The following is a 15311-nucleotide window of genomic DNA, read 5'->3' as shown; positions in this document are numbered from 1 at the left end:
AATTGAGACAAGAGGAAGGCTTCTGTCTCCTGCCTACCCCTGGGAATGGGTAGGTATAAAACCCAATTATACGTTTGTTCAATTCTGAGACAGGAGAAAAACCGCCCTGTGGCAGGAGGCGAGACATGTTGGCAGCAATGTTGCTTTATTATTCTTTACTCCACCGAGATGTTTGGGTAGAGAGAAGCATAAATCTGGCCTACGTGCACATCCGGGCATAGTGCCTTCCCTTGAACTTATTTGTGACACAGATTCCTTTGCTCACATGTTTTCTTGCTGATCTTCTCCCCACTATCACCCTGCTCTCCTACCGCATTCCCCTTGCTGAGATAGTGAAAACAGTAATCAATAAATACTGAGGGAACTCAGAGACCGGTGCCAGTGCAGGTCCTCTGTATGCTGAGCGCCTGTCTCCTGAGCCCACTGTTCTTTCTCTATACTTTGTCTCTGTGTCTTATTTCTTTTCTATCTCTCATCCCACCTGACGAGATATACCGACAGGTAGGAGGGGCAGGCCATCGCTTCACTCCTCCCATTTTTTCCCTTTTCTTTATAGTATTTATAAATAGTTTATTAGTGTTTTATATATCTACTTTCTTAGTTTCTGTAATTTCTTATGATGTTTTATTATCTGAAGATCTGGAGAAGAATGTCCAATCTTTTTGTGTTCTCCTGACTCTTGCTCATACGTGATTGTTTCAGGTGTGTTGTGTAATTTCAGATTGTGAGTTCATATTTAATGTTTCACCTCAGCTAACCCTGCCATGGATTGAGAGATTGTTTCTCCAGAGAGGTGTTGTGTTTGCCTCTGTTCAGTAACACCAATCTGAGACCTTTTGTGTTCCTGACTGTCATAGATATAGTACTGATATTTCACCATAAAACAAGACATTGGGGTTTAGGTTAAGATATATTTGGCCCATGTATTACGAATAATGTTATTCTTGTTTTACTAAGAATTTTTTCATGTAAAATAAGTAACAAATATACACATCTGCCCTTCTAGCAAATTTTGAGTTTTTTGAATTCACTTTTTTTAATCTTTTGGCTTGGAATTATAAATTCCATATTGTAGATTTCCAAATGTCAATATATCCTAGGCATCTTAGTCAATTTGGACTGCTGTAACAGAATACCATAGACTGGATGGCTTAAACAACAGAAGTGTATTTCTCACAATTCTGAAGGCTGAGAAGTTCAAAATACTGACAGACTCAGTATCCGATGAGGGCACATTTCCTGGTATGCGGACAACTGTGTTCTCCAACTCCAGAGAGTTGTATCCTCCAGTGGTGAAGAACAGAGAAAGCATGCTCTCGTGTCTCTTCTTATAAAGGTACTAATCTCATTCATGAGGAATCCAGCCTCATGACCTAATCATTTCCTAATCTCATCCCACTGGTGGTTAGGATTTTAACATATGAATTCGAGGGACACTCAAACATTCAGTCCATAACAGTAGGTTTCTTGGAAGAATATTTCTGGCTAAAAGATACTTGAAGAATTTGTGCAGCTTTGGAGGTGTAGTGTTATTTGTTGGCTGATTTACTGACATCCTAGAATCATATTCTCCAGACAGCTGAGCTAAAGGCTGCAAGTTTACAAGCCTCCTTTCATTGCTTCTAATCCAACCAGCATTTAAGCCTAGCTCTTACATTGTGGACATGCAAGCCCTAAAATAAGATTTCCCCATGGATCTACCATGATCTACATATTTATTCTTCTTTCTCAGGAACTGTGTTGTTGTCAGAATGTCAAAACAATTGCACTTTGCTCCTTTACCCTGAATGCCCTAACCCGGAAGAACGGCAATGTTGCTGCAGGAATACACTGGGCTGATTGCTCTGCTAACTGTAGGAGGTGCTAAAGTAGATCCACTTTGATACTGGCATCCTCTCTGCAGCCTTAAACATCATGAGTTTCTCTGTTGGTGATATTCTTGGTGAACTGCTTTGAGAGGCCCCTGTCATTACAATCGAAGGTACTTTTTAGCATACTGTGAACTTATAAAATAAGATCTGTGACAAAGTACTCTTTTTATTGTCAGTCTATCCCTGATGAATCAGTCAGTGGCTTTGTTGGCTCTGTTTCCTACTTTGTGACTAAAAGAAGTTATATTACGCATTAAAACCTAACCTCTAAAGTGGCATACCATCAATCCTGCCATATTGTTTTTCATTGGTTGCGCAGCCTGGTACAGGGTGAGAAGGGGATACACAGGGTTGGAATAGCAGGAGGCAGGAATAATGGGGTGCCACCTTAGAAGATACCTATTATACTAGGACTACAATTAAGTCATCCAAAAGTATGATATTGTCTTATAGTTGACCATGGCTAAATTCTATGCTTAATGACTTGTCTAATATTCCACAACAAGGCATATGGTGGTGATAAGAGTTTGATTTTTTTTTTTTTTTGAGGTTTCTGATTCTAATGGCAATAAAACTATCTTACTACTGAACTCAGGATGCTACGCCTTCTTTTGGCATGTATTCATTCAACAATTTTTATAATTTATCCCAATACCCTTAGTTTATTAAGAATTTTAAACTTTAAATGCATTTTTAATGCATTTTAGCAACTCTTGTGAGGAATATAATATTTTATCAGTATTGACTTATTTAGTTAATTACCTTTATAAATGTTGTTATACCAGAATCATGGATGTCATTGCATTTTGAAGAACTCCATGAGGACTCCACCTGAAAATAAGCTGCTGAAGGATCATCAAAACTAAAGATTTTTTCAGAGCAACTAAGTTTTAAAAATAAGAGCTGTGATTTAACTATGGTTTCCATATTTATATGCTATTTATGAATCATACAGTTAATTTGATAAGACAGGTAATACAGATAAGACATGATGCATTTTTGTTTTAATTTATTATCTGAAGCTGCAGCAAACATTTAAGTTCACTAGACTGATAACAGCTAATACTATTTATTGTTAGGATTGCAAAATCTGCCTATGAGTGATCCTCTCTGTCTTTTAAGTCAAATATGTGAATTTGCTTCCCAAGTATATCTTTAAAGACTTCTGAAGCAATCTTGTGCAACGACACTTTTTCTACAAAGCCTATCAGGATCTGTTGGCTGAACTTTACAGATGAAATATGGTAGAACCAATTTTTCATGTAAGGGAGAAGCTCTAAAGAGACAAGCTAATAAATGCCCTGATGATGCCCAAACTCACATGGGTTTGGTCCCTCAGAACCTTTCAGCCACAATATCAGAGTATTGTGAGTAATGGATTAGTTCCTTCTAGAAAGAGGCCAGATCATCTGTTTTTGTTACTTTGATGATTCATTATTCTGTAAGTCTGAAATAGAAAGACCTGGAGCCTAAGAAAAGGCCTCCACCTTAGGGAAGTCTGTAACGCAGACTGAGCAAGTTTTACTTTTTCTCTGTGTTTTTTAGTGAGGGGAAAAGGTGTTCTTGCCATGATCTGGCATTACACCCATTGGAAAACATGTGTGAATTTCAGACCAAAGACCAAGTAAATGTTAAAGTATTCCTTTCTCTCTCATTGTCCTCCATACACGTATTTCATTTGGAGGCCTCTCTCAAATGTATAGTTTATAGATAGTTATGTGCTGGTACATTTTTAACAACTGGCTCTAAGAGAAAAGTGAATATGCACATATACACGCACAAAACATTTACACACCTATATCCATACATATATATGTTAATAAAATCCATGTTACCACTTGCAGGCTAATGTAAAAACTTCCACTAACATTTCTGTATATAATTTGAGAAATAAATTTTAAGCTAAACTGCTTTCTTGATTTTCAGTTTAGACCTATAACTTCAGAGGAATTACTATTTCTTGTAAAAATGTTATCAATTTTAGAATTTTATTGCCAACAATAGTGTCACAAAATCAGACTGCAAACTGCTTGATTCACTATCTGTTTGATCAGAGAAGTCACTCACACATTAACTAATGGGTGCAGTCCTGACATAAATGTTATGTGCTTTTATTTCATATTTCAAAAAAATGAAGGAATATGAAAGTATGTCAAAACTTTGCTCAGATGTCAATGGCATGAGCAACTACTTGCTGAACTGGATAATAGATAATAGTTTTTGGGTACTGAAATAATATTTCTATAATATTTTGGTCTATTCAGAATGTAATAGCTACAGATATGTCACACTTTTAAGATTAATCTACATTATTAACATTTTCTCCAAGATTTTCTTAAGTCTAGACAATCAACAATAAAGTCCTAATTTACAGTGTTTGTTGATTTCCATGGTGTGAGAATGTCCGCCAGGCTAATTTCCAGCTACCCATACATTAGTGAATGCAGATTTGGGAAGAGATGCACAATAGCATACCACTAAATAGCATTTCTACCATTCAGATAGAATTGACATAAATAACCTCAAGAGCATGGAGAGCAAATAGTAAAATGTACTGTATTTTCATCTTTCTAAATTTAACTGTATTTTTTTATAATTTAATTTTTAATAATGGTGGTGTTTAACAACAAGTTTGCAAAATTCCTGCAATTTTAATAATTGGTCCTCGTGAGTAAGATTGCATTCATTTGAGCCAGCTCCAGCACAACCCTGGCTCTGTGACTGCTTATAGAGATTAAATGACTGCCTAAGAGAATCCCAAATTTCTGTCTCAAGCAAACTGGACAGGTGTGTTTCCTCATACTTCACCAGTTCCCCATTACAATCTATCCACATTGATGCCATCAGTTTCTTGATTACTCACACATCTGACCATTCACTCCTGTACTCAGAAGCCTTGGATGTCTACTTTTTAAATTAGAGGTTCCAGTATCCTTAGCATGCCACACAAAGGTTTGTGTCAACTGACATCAAGCTGCCATCCAGTCATATCTCCCCACTGTATGTCCATGTTCTCTAGTCATATTAGATTAGTCTTTACTACTCAAAGAAGCCATGGCTGGCCACACCTTAGTGCCTTTGATGACTCTCTTCTATCTCCCTGAATGGACCTTGCCCTTTTCTCTGCATGGAACTTAGTGACACCCTTTTCCAGATCTGACTCAAATATTCTTCCCCTTGGGAAACTTTTCTCACCCTCTGCTCCCTCCAGTCAGAACCATATGCTCAACCCAGTAATTCTCATGAACTTTTGTATATATATATATGCTATAGCACAGCTTTCTTTCACATTTATGATTTTCTGAAAGCATGTGGTTTATTTATTTATCCATTTTATTACACAAAAACTCCTTGAAACATTACCTAATTTTCCCAGGCCAGAAGCAGTATCTGTCACACGTGCATGCTCCGTAACCCTTGTTTAATGTGGATGACATTTAAGACCTTAACTATATTGGCATTGCAAGCATAAACCAAGTACTTTCACAATTAGTTTTTTCTTAATAAACTACTTAATGGAATTTCATATTATTCTGCTTAGTACTTCTGCATCTACTCTAGTAATCAAGATTAGCTTCAGGTTGTCTTGTGTTTCCTTCATCTAGTTTTGATTTCATGGTAACACTAGCTCACAGAATTACATAGAAGGTGCTGTATTTTCCTATACTTTGAATTGGTTTACAAAACCTGAAAGTTTTTTTTTTTTTCAAGTTTCTGGCAGAAATAGAAGGCATCTCATAAAGACTGTATCATTAGAGAACTATATTCAAAAGTCATTGGAAATAATCTATTCTCTGTGTAGTCATGTTGCCAATACAAAATACAATTTGTTTCATTCATTTCAGTTTGCTTTCAGTGTCAGTTTGCTTATTTTCCTTTTGATTTAATTTTATTTCTTGAACCTGTAAATCATTAACATGGTTTAAATTGTTCCTCCTTTTTACCAAAAAAAAAAAAAAAAAAAGTAGTACTCAATACACAGTTTTTTCACCTTTTTTATAAAAACTTCAAATATATCATGGAGATTTCTGTACCAACACATGAAGATGATTCTCATTCATTTCCATGGCTTTCCAGGTGTTCTGCTGTGAGTCTGTTCTAGACATTACTCAACATTTCTCTGTGGATAGACTTTCACATTATTTCCAATTTTTTATACTACAAATAATCTGCATGTACAACCTTGTACATCTTTGTTGTTTCATATATGTGGAGTTTTATTTTCAGGGTAGATTGCTAGAAGAATTCCTGGGTCCATGGTTAAGGCATATGTTATTTTGTTAGGTTTTACTAAATTCCCCACGAAATGTATTAATTTATGTTTTTATTTTATTATTATTTTTTGAGAAATGGGATTTTCCTCTGTTGCCCATTGCAGTGGCAGGATCATAACCTACTGCAGCCTTGAACTCCTGGGCTCAAGGAATTCTCCCACCTCAGCCTCTCGAGTAGCTGGGACTACAGGTGTGTGCCACCACATCCAGTTAAATTTCCCACCATACATATTATACCATTGTACACTTCCACCAGCAGCTGTATGAGTGTGCCTATTTCTATTCCAGCCTTGGCCTCCCCAGTAACTAGGATTACAGGTTCATGCCACCACACCCAGGTTTGTTTTGTTTTGTTTTGTTTTGTTTTGGTGAAACAGCATTTCAGTATGTTGCCCAGGCTAGTCTTCATGGTCTCAAGCCATCCTCCCTCCTTGACCTCCCGAAATGATGGGATCATAGGCATGAGTCCCTACACCCCACTGGATTTTGGTTTTATGACAAAAGTTTCCTGCCCAGGTTCCCAGTCAGGGCCATTTATGCAAATAAAGATTTCAAATTCAATTAGTTCTGATTGATCAATGTAACTTAGCTCTGATTGGTCAATACAGTCAAGTCCTGATATGGCTGAACTCTGATTGGCTACCATTGCTGAACACTGGTTGGCTTCCAAGCCCAGAAGTCTCTGTTGGATGATCCTTTTAACCTTGGGAGTGGTTGCCCAGAGGCTCTGGCTGTAGTTTTACTTTGGCACCAATAACGACTGTTTTGGCTTGATTGTAGAAAGGGAGGCTTTGTGATACTTTAACAACATTTTTCTGAGAACACAGAGTATTTGAACACTCACTCACCCAGCTATGGCCCTCTGGTTCTGTTTGAAGTTTTGAGAGCCTCAGTTTGTCACAGGGAGTCCGTTTTGTCTGCCAGCCAAGTGTATACTTCAATAATGTGATATTTTGTAGACTTTTTTTTTTTTTTTTTTTTTTTGAGACAGAGTCTCACTCAGTCTTGACGTGATCTCCGCTCACTGCAACCTCTGCCTCCCAGGTTCAAAGGATTCTCGTGCTTCAGCCACCCGAGTAGCTGGGATTACAGGCATGCACAACCATGCTCCGCTAATTGTTGTTGTTGTTGTTGTTGTTGTTGTTGAGACAGAGTCTCGCTCTGTCACCCAGACTGGAGTGAAGTGGAGCTATCTGGGCTCATGGCAACGTCTGCCTCCCGGGTCCAAGCGATTCTCCTGCCTCAGCCTCCCGAGTAGCTGGGATTACAGGCGCCCATCACCACGCCCAGCTAATTTTTGTGTTTTCAGTACAGACAGGGTTTCACCATGTTGGCCAAGCTGGTCTCAAACTCCTGACCTCAGGTGATCCACTCGTCTCGGCCCCCCAAAGTGCCGGGATTACAGGCGTGACCCACCATGCCGTTTTGGGTTTTTTTGTTTGGTTGGTTGGTTTTTTTTTTTTGTATTTTTAGTAGAGACGGGGTTTTGTCATGTTGGTCAGGCTGATCTCAAATTCCTGACCACAAGTGATACACCCACCTTAGCCTCCCAAAGTGCTGGGATTTCGGGTGTGAGCCCCAGAGCCCAGCCATATTTTGTATACTTTAACAATGTGGTATTTTGATACATGCATTCAATGTGTAATTATCAAATCAGGGTAATTAGGATATCCATCGCCTCAAATGTTTATCATTTCTTTATGTTGGGAACATTACAAATCTTCTCTTCTAGCTAATTTAAAAGATAAAATAAGTGATTGTTAACTATAGTCACCCTACTATACTATCAAACAGTAGAACTTATTCCTTCTATTTTCTACCTATTAACCAACCTCACTTCATTCCCCACCACCTCCTCCACCTTTCAATCTCTGGTAACCATAATTTTACTTTCTATTTCCATGAGATCAACTTTTTTAACTCCCACATATGACTGAGAACATGTGATATTTTTCTTTCTATGCCTGTCTTATTTCACTTAACATCCTCCAGTTTCACCCATGTTGCTGCTAATGACAGGATTTCCTTTTTAAAGACTAAATAGTATTGCACTGTGTATATATAGCACATTTTTAAATTGCAGTCATCCATTGATGGACACTTAAGTTGATTCCATTTCTTGGCTATTGTGAGTAATGCTATAATTAACATGGAAGCGCAGACATTTTATATATTTTCTTAATGTGTTAGAATTGAGATGGGTTTTTTGAACCATTTCATTTTCAGGATTATCTTTGTAAAAATCTGAGAATAAACTCACTTTTCTGAGAAAGGAACTCATCAGTAACGTCAGTATCTTGCATTCCATATAGTCCATTCTTTGGTGGTTAAATTTTTTGCAACTTATATTTTATTGTAATTTTAAACCATCCCCATGGTTATTTATTCTTTTCCTAATGAAATTAGAAGTTCAGTCTAATAACTGTTGTAATCCAACAAATATATTAATCAGTAATTTCTAATATTTGAGAAACCCACATTTTTTTTTAAAAAGTGACTTCATAGATGCTTAAAGTTGTTATATCTTGTAAATATCCAGGTGCTTTGTTTGTTTGTTTTTTGCATTGTCTGGAGAATGTGGATCATATTTTAGTTTTCCAAGTAACTAAGGTTTAGGATCATTGTCTTCCCTTGTATCAGTCAGTTCCTGCTCCAGCCTGTGACTTTACATTTCTCTTCATAAAATTTTAATTTATTTTTATAATGTTATTTCATCCCAGATTTCTCCAGCTCTGGCTTTTTTAAACCTAGTAACTAATGAATATGAGTTATACTGTTGCCTTGTAGCTAAAAGGGGCTGGTTTTCTTTAACTTTTTGTTTTGAAATAATTATAGGTTCACAGGAAATTGCAAGGCTAGTATATAGAGGTGCCCTGTATCCTTCATTAATTTTATCCCAATGGCCTTATCTTAATCACTATAGCACAATTTCAAAATCAGGCATGTGACATTGGTACAATGTGTGAATAGTTCCATATAATTTTATCACATGTGTAGATTTGTGTAACCATCACAATCAAAGTACAGAACAATTCTATCATCACAAAGATCTCCTTAATGTTACACCTTAATAACCACACCTCGTGCTATCCCGTCTGCCTCACTATCCCAAACCCCTGGAAACCATTAAGTTATTCTCCATCCCTATGACTTTATTTTGAAAAGTTATATAAATGGAATCATATAGTATGTAATCTTTTAAGATTGACTTTATTTTCACTCAACATAATTTCCTAGAAGTCCCTTCTACTTGTTCTGTTTACCAATAGCTTTTCTTTTTTGTTGCTCAGTAATATTTCATGGTATAAATATACCACAGTGTGTTTAAACTTTCACTCATTAAAGGACATTTTAATTGTTTCTAAGGCTTACCTATTAAAAACAATCTGCTATGGATATATGCATACAGATTTTTATATGACCATAACATTATAGACTGAATATTTGTGTCCCTTAGTTCATATATTTGTGTCCTCTCAATTCACATGTTGAAATTCTAACTTCCAGTGTGATGGTATTAGGAGGTGGAGTTTCGGGAATGTTATTATGTCATAAGTGTAGAACCCTCATGAATGAGATTAGTGCCCTTATGAGAAGAGAATCCAGAAAACTTGCTTTCTATCTCTCTTCTCTCTCTGCCACGTGAGGATACAAGAAGGCTATCCACAAACCAAGAAGAGTGCCCTCACCAGAGATCTGATCTGCCAGCAACCGTATCTTAGACTTCCCAGATTTCAGAACTGTGAGAAATATTTTTGTTTGTTTAAGCCACTCGGTCTATAGTATTTTTGTTGTAGCAGCCCAAACTGACTAAAACACATACATTTTCATTTCTCTGGGATGCATGTTCCAGAGTGGGAGTACTAGATCACGTGGTAAGTATATGTTTTGATTTTTCAGAAACTGCAAAATATTTCCCACGGTGATCTGTACCATTTTATAGTTTTATCAGCAATGTATGGGAGATGAAGTTTTCCCATATTCATGCCATCATTTGATGTTGTCAATTTTTTAATTTTAGTTGCCCGATAGGTATGTAGTGGTATCTCCTCCTAGTCGTAACTTACACTTTCCTAATGAGCATTAATGTTAAACATCTCCTCATGTGTTTGTTTGCCCTTTGTATGTCCTTGGCAATGAAATGTCTCTTCATGAATATTGTTCATTTTTTACTGGAATAGTTTGTTTTTTTATTGTTGAGATTTGAGAATTCTTTATATTAATATAGATCGAGTATTTTGTCATATATATGGTTTGCAAATATATTCTGTAAGTCTGTAGCTTGTTTCTTCTTTGAGGAGACTTTCACAGAACAAAAGCTTTTACTTTTTTTTTTTCTTTTCTGGATTGTTTTGATTTCACGTCTAAGAACTTTTTACATACATCTAGACTCAAAAGACTTTTCTCCTACATATTTTTTCTAAAAGGTTTATAGTTTTACATTTTTCATATTTAAATATATGATCTATCTGAGTTAATTTTGTTCAAGGTGTAAGGTTTAAGTCAAGATACATATTTTTGCCTATTGCTGTAGCATCAGCTATTGAAAACACTTCATTAAATGGCTTTTTAATCTTTGTCAAAACTCAGTTGGTCATACTTGTGTAGGACTATCTCTGTGTTCTCTCTTCTGTTCCATTGATCTATTCTGCCATTACTACACAATATTGATTACTGTATTATATAGTAAGTCCTGAATTTGGTTACAGTGATCCCTACCACTTTATTCTTTTTCACAATAGTTTTAGATGTTCTAGTTCCTTTTCCTGGCACTTTTTTAAAGATGTATTGTGATTTTTCACATAAACAATCATATCATCTGTGAACACAGGGAGTTTCATTTTCTCCCAAATCCATATGCCTTTAATTTCTTTTTCTTGCCTTATTGTACTAGCAAGGATTTCCAGTATACAGTTGAATTTAATTGTGAGTGAACATTTTGCCTTGCTCCTGATCTTAGATACCAATCTAGAATCCAGGTAGAATCTGAATGTCTAGGATTAAGGGGAATCAGAAGAAACATGTTAAGAATGAAACACTTTATATAATGTAGGACTTATATTTCTCTGTAGTAACAATGGTAGAGAAGACTCTTTTGAAGGAATTCCTAATTTTGTTATTATATTTTGAAAGGGGGAAATTGTCAGTGATCTAGTAACATTGTTATATTTCATTGGAAGGCAGTAACTCATATTTCCAAAATCATATTATTTGGGTGCCATATGATGGTCATATATTACTGGTTGTAATAGCAGTTGTAACCACCCAATGAGTTTTTTTTTTTCTTTTGCCTGCTGCCCAGATAAAGCCAATTTATCAGTATAAGGAAATTGCAATAGAGAAACAGTTTAATACATGTAAAACAGGCTAGAATGTAGACTGGAGTTTTATTATTACTCAAACTAACCTCCCTGAAAATTTGGAGGCTAGAGTTTTTCAAAGATAGTTTGGCAAGCAGAGGGCTAGGGAATGGGTGCTGCTGATTGGTTGAGAATGCAATCATAGGGATAGGGAAAATGACCTTTCTGAAGCTGAGTCCACTTCTGAGTAGTGGCCATAGGACCAGTTGAGTCAAGAGTCATGGGTCCAGTGGGGCCATCCAGTCATCAGGAATGCAAACGCCTGAAAAGACATCCAAAAATCCAATCTTAGATTCTACACTAATGACATTATTTACAAGAGTAATTGACTTGTCACCTATAGAATAATGGCTAGTAATGGAATAATGTTTTAACTACAAATTAAGACCCTCTCATCCTCCTAACCTGGTAGGCTTTCATTAGTTTAACAAAGGTGGTTTAATTTATTGAGAAGGGCTATTATAACTTAAACTACAAACTAAATTTCTCCCAAAGTTAGCTTGGTCCATGCTCAGAAATAACCAAGGGCAGTTTGGAGGTTGGTTAGGTAAGATCTAACAAGATCTAGCAAGATGAAGTCAGTTAGGTCAGATCTCTTTCACTGTCATAATTTTCTCACTCTTAAAATTTTTGCAAATGTGATTTCATAATGAGTTCAGTTGGACCATGTAATTTTGTACAATTTAAGATGGAAAAGGTAATAGGGTATTAATTTTATTTTTACTGTGTAGAAAGACCTTGAGAACAAATTTAGTTAAATATGGTCCAGTTCTCATAAATTTCAGGATTTCAAAAGAATCTTGGTGTAACAGAAGACACTGAGAGTCAGACCTGCCCATCCTACTGGTCTGATAGGGCTTCTTAACAGCAGAAGGGAAGGAATGGGTTAATGACCTCACGGAAAGGAGTCAAAATGTTCTGAGGATTCAAAAATCTTCTCAAAGCGCCAGCCATACCCCTTGTTTGGCTCTAAATTTGTCTTCTAATTGGTTTACAGTGTTAAAGGAAAGAGAAAAGTTCCATCTTTTAGCTTAATTTCATGCTTCTTTCTTATTCTTCATTTATCCCTTCTGGCACACCCTGATTAAGAGCAAAGCCATTTAATATCACCAACATGAGTACTGAGATATGGGGCCATGATTAAAGACCAAACACACTTAACTGACTATGATTTTGGGGAGGGGTTTTATTGTGTCAAGCTGAAAATTTTTGCTTAAATTTGTCAGACAGATGTGCTTACAAAAGAAACTCATTATTGAGATAAATTAAGGAGGAAAGGGTGGGGCCCATTAATGGTTCTGTTCTGGGGTAACTGTAGACTGGAAAGAAAAACTGCTGGGACTGAAGTCCTCAGAGAGTGGAATCTGAGATACACAGACATTCCCCCTACCACCCCACCCCTACTACCTTCTCTTTGAACAGCCACAGAAGTTTTTATTTCTGATGTCACCTTTATTTTTTAAAGTGCTCCAAGAGCAAGAGATTCAGCCACTGGCAGCTCTGGATTAATTTCCTAACTTTTTTGATTTGTCCTGCACCCTATAAATGTGTCTGTTCAATCTCCAGGTCTGAAAATATCAGAAAAGATTCTTATTGGCTCAGCTTGGGTGGCATGCCCACCCTTTGAACCAATCATGGTACCCCAGTGAGTGCAGTTCCTTTATTGACTAAACCTGAGTGCAGAGTGGACTATCCTGATTGACCATTTTCATCATCCCAGTCTTGTTCGGAACAGCAAGTCATGAACCACTTGTGAAATACAACATACAAGAAAACAATAGAACACAACACAATAATTTAGAAAGGAATGTCAGAATGCTTCCACCATAGCATATTGTTTTTGAAAATTTTTGTCTTAGCTCTTGGTATGTGCATGTTTCCCTAACTGTGACTTTGGTCATGCAGTAAAAGGTATTTCTTAAATGTTTTTTGTAGTCAAAAAAAAAAAAAAAAGGTGAAAAAACTTTTAGCTCTACTGTATAGTTTGGGTACTTGCATTCTGTCAATGTTGATGTTTCCAGATTAGGAGTTTGTGATGTGTTACAGCAGTAAGACAGTTCCCTTGTTTGGTCTTTTGCAGAACAGACTGCATTAGAGCATGATTGCTCACTTATTCACTGCTTATTCTCTGCTCCTCATTCACCCACTTTGGAGGATAATCAGATGTACTTATTTCCCTTCTGGGTTTTAATACCAAGTATTATGTGTCCTTGCTCATTCTCAATTTCATTTGTCTTTAATCCCCCTACATTCCCTATTTTCCGCAGTGTAATTACAGTAGAAAATTGTCATTTCCTTTAGTAAATGTTTACTATGGCTTTCTGAATTTATAAATGAAAAGCAGCCAACACTCACCAAAAATGTTCTGTTTTACTTATTAAAGTCCCTTGTCATGTAATACAATTTGCATGAACTGAGGATGACAGATTAATGCCATCATTTTGAAGCAGCTGCAGTTACTACATTGAACATCAGTGAGTTACTGAAATGATATTTTTTGAAACTTGATCACAGCTCCTTTTCTGAAAGGGTGTATGGCTCTGAGGAGAACTGATGATTTCCAATAATTATTTCTCAGTTAATTGTGGGGCATTGCCCTGCAGATGTTACTTAAATCTGATTTTATTTCCTTGTACTAATGTAGGAGAATCTTTTTAGTACCCTTTTTAAAGATTTGTCTAATCATCAAGAACATTATTAAATAACAGTGATTTTAAAAGTACTCTAACAAGAACTACCAGTATTCCACTAAGAAATAAAGATTATCCATCTAAACATATTAACAAATGTCTTTTAAGCATCTACTGAGTTTAAGATTTATTTTTCCTTTAGCAAATAGGTTTGCATTTTACTCAGCATTCAAACATCCTTACACTCATAGATGGATCCTGGTTTATCACTGTTAACTTTTTAATTGGCTATCAGAGTTGGTTGCTCATATGTAATGGAAGATTTGTGCATATTTACTTCTAACTGAGAACGTGCTGCACTTAGTAGCATGCCTTCTTCATTCACTTTTGGGATTTTTTAAATAATTCGAAACCATTTCATTGGCTGTAGATTTATCCTTTTCTTAAATGTCTAAGAAGAAGCCTGATATTTGAAGATGTTAACTCATTGGTGACCTCATTTTTTCCCCATTCATCTTAGTCCTCACTGCTTTCTAGGTTTAATTTAAGCAATTTCTATTTTTTCAGAAACTCTTACATTTCTTCAATATTTTTAAAAATGTTAACATAGGTTTTTTTAAACTGTGTTCTTGTAACCTTAAAACAATTCCTAAATATCTCTATCTAAATTAAGTTCCCAGAGGTTTAATAATTGTTTTCAACAAATAGTTCTTATGTTTATTTAATTCTATAAGTTTGGAGTAATAATTTTATGGACACAAGCATTATGAAGAAAATAACTTTTGGCCGTGCGCAGTGGCTCACGCTTGTAATCCCAGCACTTTGGGAGGCCCAGGTGGGCGTATCACCTGAGGTCAAGAGTTTCAGATCACCTAACCATGGTGGTGAAACCCCGTCTCTACTAAAAATACAAAAAAATTAGCTGGGTGTAGTGGCACGTGAATGTAATCCCAGCTACTCAGGAGGCTGAGGCAGGAGAAACGCTTGAACTCAGGAGGCGGAGGTTGCAGTGAGCCGAGATTGCACCACTGCACTCCAGCCTGGGCAACAGAGCAATACTCTGTCACACAAACACAGACACACACACACACACACACAGAGTACTAGGCTTTGGTTTGGGATATAACCCACATATTAAATATTAGTATCTTTATTTATTTATTTATAAGTATTTAT

Source organism: Theropithecus gelada, chromosome 4 (genome assembly GCF_003255815.1).
Source record: "Theropithecus gelada isolate Dixy chromosome 4, Tgel_1.0, whole genome shotgun sequence".
NCBI lineage: Eukaryota > Metazoa > Chordata > Mammalia > Primates > Cercopithecidae > Theropithecus > Theropithecus gelada.
This window is presented reverse-complemented; position numbering follows the sequence as displayed.